Consider the following 8929-nt stretch of genomic DNA (forward strand, 5'->3'; position numbering starts at 1 on the left):
AATAGTGTAGCTCTCAATACAACAGCTGATTATTCAGCATGATGTAGGAGGTTGCCATACCACACCAAAATGACGACCTAGGTGAATAGTAGCGGTAGCTGAAAGCGATACAGAAAGACACGCAGCTTGCTTATTGCAAAGCACAAGCGCTAGATGTCACTACCAGCGTAATGGTCGAACTGTCCGTCGTTAATGAAAGTAGAAAGTGTTTGTGTGAATACTTGAATAGGAGAGTAGTGGTGGTGCAGAGATGATAGCCAAAAGCGATAATTCAAAATTCAGAGCACAAGCGCTAGATGTCACTACCGTCGGTAATGAATGTCGAAAATGTTTGGGTAAATACTTGGATCTTGCAATGAATGATTTCAATAGAAATTGTTCACCGTAAGCGGAAAATAAAACAAGTAAGTAAAGTAGAAAGTCGGGCGGGGCCGACTATATCATACCCTAAACCACCATTACAGAATTAGTAATCATAAGCATTTGTGGGGTAACATATAGGTCTGGGAGATAAACCGCAGTTGCATATTTAAGAAAATTAAGGGGTACATGTTTATGGGTGCTTTGCAGCGTTGCCAGAATTGTTTCACAAAAAACCGCTAGATTTGTCCAAAAAACTAGCCAAAAAAAGCTAAAAAATGTTAAAAAATAGCTAGAAAAAAGCTAAATTTTTTTGTACCAAAAGTCACATTTTTGGTTGAAATTTAACAAACTTAAAGGCTTTATTTCACCTAAAATGCATCTTATTTTAATTGTATTCATTTTACTTCCATTTCTGTGAGATTGTAGGAAAATCTAATTCATATTAGCTCTGTGTGCGTACTCGATACATTTTGATTACTATCACAAATTTTTACTGGAATTCCTTCATTTATATTTCCTAGTAAAAACTTTTTTCCCGGTAAACTTGCAATTATCAGCTGGTTAATCATCAGCAAGTCCAATGTCTCATAGAACTGCATTAGAAATATAAATATATTTCGTTTTAACTGAATTAATGATATATTCGTGAACGTGTACACTTCTCCTAATATTATTAAGAGAATTAAACCCATTCTGTCTTGCAAGTTTATACTGAATAACTTTTATTGGAAAACTTCCCATACAAACCTATTATTGTCCAATTTTCGTAAATGTAAATCCATTCCTATCACTACGATTTTTTTTATTGCATTTTTTTTTTTGATGTTAAAAAAATAATACCACATTCAAAACTTTATTTCTTTAATTATTTCTATGTTCGGTTCCAAATATTTTGTACACTAACGATTTTGGTATTGATTCCGAGTCAAATTTGAATTTATTCGTTTTTTCAGCTTTTTCTTCATGAGCTATCACAGTGCTTTAAAAACGTGCTAACGACAACTTAAATTTCCAAATTCCGACTCGACTTTAAGTAGAAATTATTCTGTGTATACGTTTTCAAAATAAAATGAAAAACCTCTTCTATTTTTGAACGCTATTTTGGTTTGTGGTCAACATACAAAAACTCCACAAATTTAAAGACTATTTAATTAATTTTAAGAATTTTGTAGAATTGACCCTAGCCTTCTTCCATGAAAAGATACCCATTTTTAAGTTGAATCACTTAACTATAAGGACAAAACAATTTTATCGGCTTATGGACAATGAAAACAGTTTATATAAGAGAAATTCACAAATGCTATTATAACCAAACAGACAGTGTACAAAGCAATTCACATCTACTATTTTAATTTAGTAATATCATAATAACTTTAGAATCCGTATTATAATAACATAAAAAGGATAAACGAGCCAAAAATGCCCGCATAATGGCTGGAATAATTATTAAAGCTTCAATTGAGCTTTGAAATAAGTGGAAACCCTTATTCTGGCAGCAAGACTTAGACAAAAAAAAGTTTTATCCATATTTCTATAGGAACATGTCGAAAATAAAAAAAGCTAAAAATAGCTAAAGGGGTCATGAAACAAAGCCAGAAAAAAGCTAAATACATTTTTTCCCCTCTAAACGTCTTCAAAAAAAGCCAAATCTAGCGGGAAAAAAGCTAAATTGGCAACGCTGGTGCTTTGTGTCAATCTGACTATAGCCATAGACAAATTAGAAGAAGACGCAGCCTTGTCATTGCAAAACTGAAGCACCAGAGGACACTGTCAACAAAATATCATGAAGTTTGCGTCGACATGTCTCTCAATTGTACTGCCGTTTGCGTCGGAAAATATCATAACATTTGTGTTTTTCATAAATTTCTGAATTAAAAACCACAAAAGCAATACCAAAACGATTATAGAAAATTAGAACAAAACGTGTGTGTATGTTAAAGCGAATATTGATTATGGTTTTATGTGAATATTGCTGTTTTAATTTATTCCTGGGCAGAGCTGCCTTGACAAATAAAACAATTTTTTTTCTCATAGCCCTCTACACCTTGACATTTGTTTTCTCTTTATAAGAGCACAAGGCTTAATCTTGTTATTCTCAATTATCTTTGCTATAGCTCATAGTCAATGTTGCCACGGAAAATGATCGGTTTACCCTACAAGGACAAAAAATGTTCCCTACTTTCCCATACATTCCCAAACAATTTTCCCTACTATATTTTTCATTAAATTTAAAAAAAATTTACACAACAAAAATGGTTCTAAGTACTTTATTATCTTAAAACATGAATATGCAACGTATATAACATAGAATATAAATTTGTATCAAAGATAATTGAGTATAACAAGATTAAGCATTGTGCTCTTATAAAGAGAAAACAAATGTCAAGGTGTAGAGGGCTATGAGAAAAAAATTGTTTTATTTGTAAATTTTTTTTCAAAGCAGCTCTGCCCAGGAATACATTTAAACGGCAATATTCACATAAAACCATAATGAATATTCGCTTTAATATACACATACGTATTATTTTAATTTTCTACAATCGTTTTGGTATTGCTTTTGTGGGCTTTTATTCAGAAATTTATGAAAAACACAAATGTTATGATATTTTCCGACTCAAACGGCAGTACATTTGAGAGACACGTCGACGCAAACTTTATGATATTTTGTTGGCAGAGTCCTCTGGTGTTTCAGTTTTGCTATGACAAGACTGCATCTTCTTCTCAATTATCTTTGTTTGTATTACCACCACAGTTGGTAGAATTCTACCCAAATTAGTAATCTGTTTTGTTAAATCTCTATAAAATAAAAAATAAAAATATAAAAATTTTGGAAAAAGTTTCTATAAACAAATTTTTATGAGAAATTTTTCTATAGAAATAAAATTTTGACAATAAATTCTATAGAAATAAAATTTTGAGAAAAAATTCCACAGAGATAAAATTTTGAGAAAATTTTTTATAGAAATAATGTTTTGAAAAAAATTTCTATAGAAATACAATTTTGACAAAATGTTCTATAGAAATAAAAAGTTTGACAAAATTCTCTACTGGAATTAAGTTTACCACACATTGTTAAAGATCAAGCCTTGCCGGCTTCTAATTTCCTCCTCTAGAGCCACCAAAATGTAAAAATTATTACAAAATGTGTTGAGTGAAAATGTCCTACATTGTGGCCCTACGTCCCTACAAGACGCTAAATATTAGAAAAACCCTACATGTAGGGAATTTCCCCTACTTCTACACGGATGAAAAAGACTGTTTGTCATATGTTTGGCTATAAACATTATATGTTTGGAACACAAATTTTTAAACACAATATTTTTGAGTGCAAGCATATAATGTTCATAAACTAGCATAACATGTTTGGGACATATATGTTAATATGTTAGAACATATTATGTTTGGGACATAAAATGTTTGTAAATATAATATGCTTGGATGCAAACATATATTAATTTAGAAATAGCCTATAAACATATATGTGTTTAGTAGCTTGGAGCGCTATTTAACAGGGAGCGATATTGAATTAAGTTGGTGGTTGTTGCTTGTTATTACAAAATTAACATTTTATTTTTCCTTGAGCAATTGATCAGCTACTTCTTTGATCCTTACAAACTGTGTGGTCCGCTGTTCGAATCCCCGTCCGGCAAAAGGTAAAATTAAAATAAAAAAAATCATAAAATTGAATAATTTCTTCTACAATGTTTGTATTACAGAAAAAGGTGCTAAGAACTAAAAAATCTCGTGGAAGTGAGAAAGATGTCGGGGAATATACAATTGGGCAGAAACAAAATTTTGAGCATTCAGGTCGAAAACCTATGTTGTTAGCACCTATATTACCTGTTTATTTTCATAATTCATTATGATTGTAAATATATAAATAAATAAATAACATTTTGAGCACAATATTGTTTGGGAGAATTTTTTTTAAGCATATAATATTTTTGGGTGCAACATGCTTCCAAACATATTATATGTTCACATAATAACATATTGTTTTTTTTTGGAAGACAACATTATTGAATTTGGATGCAAAAATACAAAATGTTTGGAACTTAGACTACCCAAACATATATTGTTTAGACCAATATGCTTTCAAACATATTATATATTGGTAGGGATCAAACATATAAATGTTTGGGCAATACCCAAAAATGTATATGCTTGAAGCAAAATATGTTTGGGAGTATATGTTACAGAAGCGATTTTTTGTAAGGGTGTACCAACACTGGCTGTGTTGATATTGCGCCTACGGGGTTAGTATGCAATATTCTTGTGTAAGAGCTACAAGTACGTATAAGTACGATCGGCTAGTACATAAACATTTGAAATTTGAGTAACATTGGTTAATAAATAAGAGTACTATGGCCAAATTTGGGAAAATCGAGCGATGCATATATATGGAAGCTATATCTAAATCTGAACCAATTTGCATAATATTTTGCGGGTTTGATTGATACCACAAAAGGTTACCTTGTGCAAGATTTGAGTAAGATCAGTTCAGAAATGAGGCCTGTATGGTCAAACATAAGGTTATTAGGGGCGAATATTTCAAAATCGGGTGATACATATATGGGATCTATATCTACATCTGAACCGATTTCGATGAAATTTTGCACATATAGTTAGTACTATAGAGGACTGGATCTAGCCAACTTTTAGTAAGATCGGTTAATAAATAAGGGTTCTATGGCCAAATTTGGGAAAATCAGGCTATACATATATATGGGAGCTATATCTAAATCTGAACCGATTTCGATGATTTTTTGCACATATAGCTAATGCTATAGAAGACTACATTTAGCCAAATTTGAGTAAGATCGGTTGATAAATAAGGGTTTTATGGCCAAATTTAGAAAAATCGGGCGGTACATATATATATGGGAGCTATAGCTTAATCTGAACCGATTTCGATGATTTTTTGGACATATAGTTAGTGCTACAGAAGATTATATTTAGCTAAATTTGAGTAAGATCGGTTGATAAATAAAGGTTTTGTGGCCAAATTTGGGAAAATCGGGCGATACATATATATGAGAGCTATATCTAAATCTGAACCGATTTGGATGAAATTTTGCAGACTTGAAGGGCGATGGAAATGATTACCTTTTGCCAAATTTGGTGACGATCCGTTTGACAAAAAACGCAACGTGACCCCATTTGTTGAAATCGGGCGATACATATAAAGGGTGATTTGTTAAGAGCTTGATAACTTCTTTTTAAAAAAAACGCATAAAATTTGCAAAATCTCATCGGTTCTTTATTTGAAACGTTAGATTGGTCCATGACATTTACTTTTTGAAGATAATTTCATTTAAATGTTGACCGCGGCTGCGTCTTAGGTGGTCCATTCGGAAAGTCCAATTTTGGGCAACTTTTTCGAGCATTTCGGCCGGAATAGCCCGAATTTCTTCGGAAATGGTGTCTTCCAAAGCTGGAATAGTTGCTGGCTTATTTCTGTAGACTTTAGACTTGACGTAGCCCCACAAAAAATAGTCTAAAGGCGTCAAATCGCATGATCTTGGTGGCCAACTTACCGGTCCATTTCTTGAGATGAATTGTTCTCCGAAGTTTTCCCTCAAAATGGCCATAGAATCGCGAGCTGTGTGGCATGTAGCGCCATCTTGTTGAAACCACATGTCAACCAAGTTCAGTTCTTCCATTTTTGGCAACAAAAAGTTTGTTAGCATCGAACGATAGCGATCGCCATTCACCGTAACGTTGCGTCCAACAGCATCTTTGAAAAAATACGGTCCAATGATTCCACCAGCGTACAAACCACACCAAACAGTGCATTTTTCGGGATGCATGGGCAGTTCTTGAACGGCTTCTGGTTGCTCTTCACTCCAAATGCGGCAATTTTGCTTATTTACGTAGCCATTCAACCAGAAATGAGCCTCATCGCTGAACAAAATTTGTCGATAAAAAGCGGATTTTCTGCCAACTTTTCTAGGGCCCATTCACTGAAAATTCGACGTTGTGGCAGATCATAAGTCTATTCATGATGAAATGTCAAAGCATACTGAGCATCTTTCTCTTTGACACCATGTCTGAAATCCCACGTGATCTGTCAAATACTAATGCATGAAAATCCTAACCTCAAAAGAATCACCCTTTATATGGGAGCTATATCTAAATTTGATCCGATTTCTTCCAAATTCAATAGCGTTCGTCCTTGTGCCCAAAAAACTCCCTGTACCAAATTTCATCAAAATCGGTTAATAATTGCGACCGGAATCCTGTGAACAACAAATACATGGACAGACGGACGGACGGACACCAAGCGCTAGATCGACTCAGGAGGTGATTCTGAGTCGATCGGTATATATTTTATGGGGTCTAAAATCAATATTTCTGGTAGGCACATTTTTTGGCCGATCAAACTTATAATACCCTGACCACTATGTGGTTTAGGGTATAAATAGTTTTAAGTATTTATAAAACTCTTCGTAATATTAACAAAGTTTTCTTAAGCCTTGAGTTATCACAATTTATTGAGAATTAAACTAAGTTAAAAGGTTATTCTATATTTATAAACAAAAAATAAATAAATAAATAATAACAAGTAAATACGGCCGTAAGTTCGGCCAGGCCGAATTTTATGTACCCCCCACCATGGATTGCGTATAAACTTCTACGAAAGACTTCATCCACAATCGAATTACTTGGGTTGTGGTATCTTAAAACTTCTTAACATCGTTTTCTAAATTGTGTGTTAGACCATACGTGGTATATATTAGATAAAAACGGTATGTATAGGTAAGTCTACAAATAATTATGATTCGATATGGACTTTTGCACGGTACGTAGAGAGCCAGAATTGAAATATGGGGGTCGCTTATATGGGAGCTATATAAAATTATGAACTTGATATGGACCAATTTTTGTGTGATTGCGGTTCGATTTATCTGAGGGATATATATAACTATAGACCGATATGGATCTAGTTAGACATGGTTGTTAACGGCCATATACTAGCACAATGTACCAAATTTCAACTGTCTCGAATGAAATTTGCTCATCCAAGTGGCTCCACAACCAAATATCGGGATCGGTTTATATGGGGCCTATATATGATTATGGACCGATATGAACCACTTTTGGCATGGTTGTTAAATATTATATACTACCACCACGTACCAAATTTCAACCAGATCGGATGAATTTTGTTTCTCCAAAATGCACCGGAGGTCAAATCTGGGGATCGGTTTATATGGGTGCAATATATAATTATGGACCGATATGGACCAATTTTTGCATGGTCATTAGAGAACATATACCAACACCATATATCAAATTTCAGCCGGATTGGATCAAATTTGCTGTTCTTACAGGCTCCGCAAGCCAAATCGAGGTATCTGTTTATATGGGGGCTATATATAATTATGGACCGATGTGGACCAATTTTTGCATGGTTGTTAGAGACCATATACTAACACCATGTACCAAATTTCAGCCGGATCGGATGAAATTTGGTTCTCTTAGAGGCTCCGCAAGCCAAATCGGGGGATCAGTTTATATGGGGGCTATATGTAATTATGGACCGATATGGACCAATTTCTGCATGGTTGTTAGAGACCATATACTAACACCATGCACAAAATTTCAGCCGGATCGGATGAAATTTGCTTTTCTTAGAGCAATCGCAAGCCATATGTGGTGGTACGTTTATATGGAGGCTATACGTAAAAGTGGACCGATATGGACCAATTTTTGCATGGTTGTTAGAGACCATATACTAACACCATGTACCAAATTTCAGCCGGATCGGATGAAATTTGCTTCTCTTAGAGCAATCGCAAGCCAAATTTGGGGGTCCGTTTATATGGGGGCTATACGTAAAAGTGGACCGATATGGCCCATTTGCAATACCGTCCGACCTACATCAATAACAACTACTTGCGCCAAGTTTCAAGTCGATAGCTTGTTTCGTTCGGAAGTTAGCGTGATTTCAACAGACGGACGGACGGACATGCTCAGATCGACTCAGAATTTCACCACGACCCAGAATATATATACTTTATGGGGTCTTAGAGCAATATTTCGATGTGTTACAAACGGAATGACAAAGTTAATATACCCCCCATCCTATGGTGGAGGGTATAAAAACTATATTTAACCAAAACATACCTTTAGTTGGCCACTTTCTTAAAAATACAACTTTTGGAAATGGAAATATAATAATTTTACACATTTCTAAACATGGTCCAAAAAAGATTTCGTAAAGATGTTCGGCATTACATACTACTATATTACATTTTTTACAATGAAACTTCAAAATGTGTCTTATTAAAGACTTACGGCCATTTTCATGTAGCTCCGTTAGGCTTTAACTGCCAGTTAACAGAAAGTAAATTGCAAATATCTTCTCTTCGGTTAACTTTAACTGAAAAATTTTCGTCAGTTAAGTTCCTAACTGGCCTATGGAATATAAAGGCAAGATGACAGCTTCGTCCATAATATGGTTTAAAAGTTGGTTAGTTAATGGAACACTAACGGAGCTTTATGAAAATGGGGGTTAAAGTCAAAACAGAATATTGCTTGATGTAAACGAAATAAACTGTGA

This window comes from Haematobia irritans, chromosome 2 (assembly GCF_050003625.1).
Source record: "Haematobia irritans isolate KBUSLIRL chromosome 2, ASM5000362v1, whole genome shotgun sequence".
Classification (NCBI taxonomy): Eukaryota; Metazoa; Arthropoda; class Insecta; order Diptera; family Muscidae; genus Haematobia; species Haematobia irritans.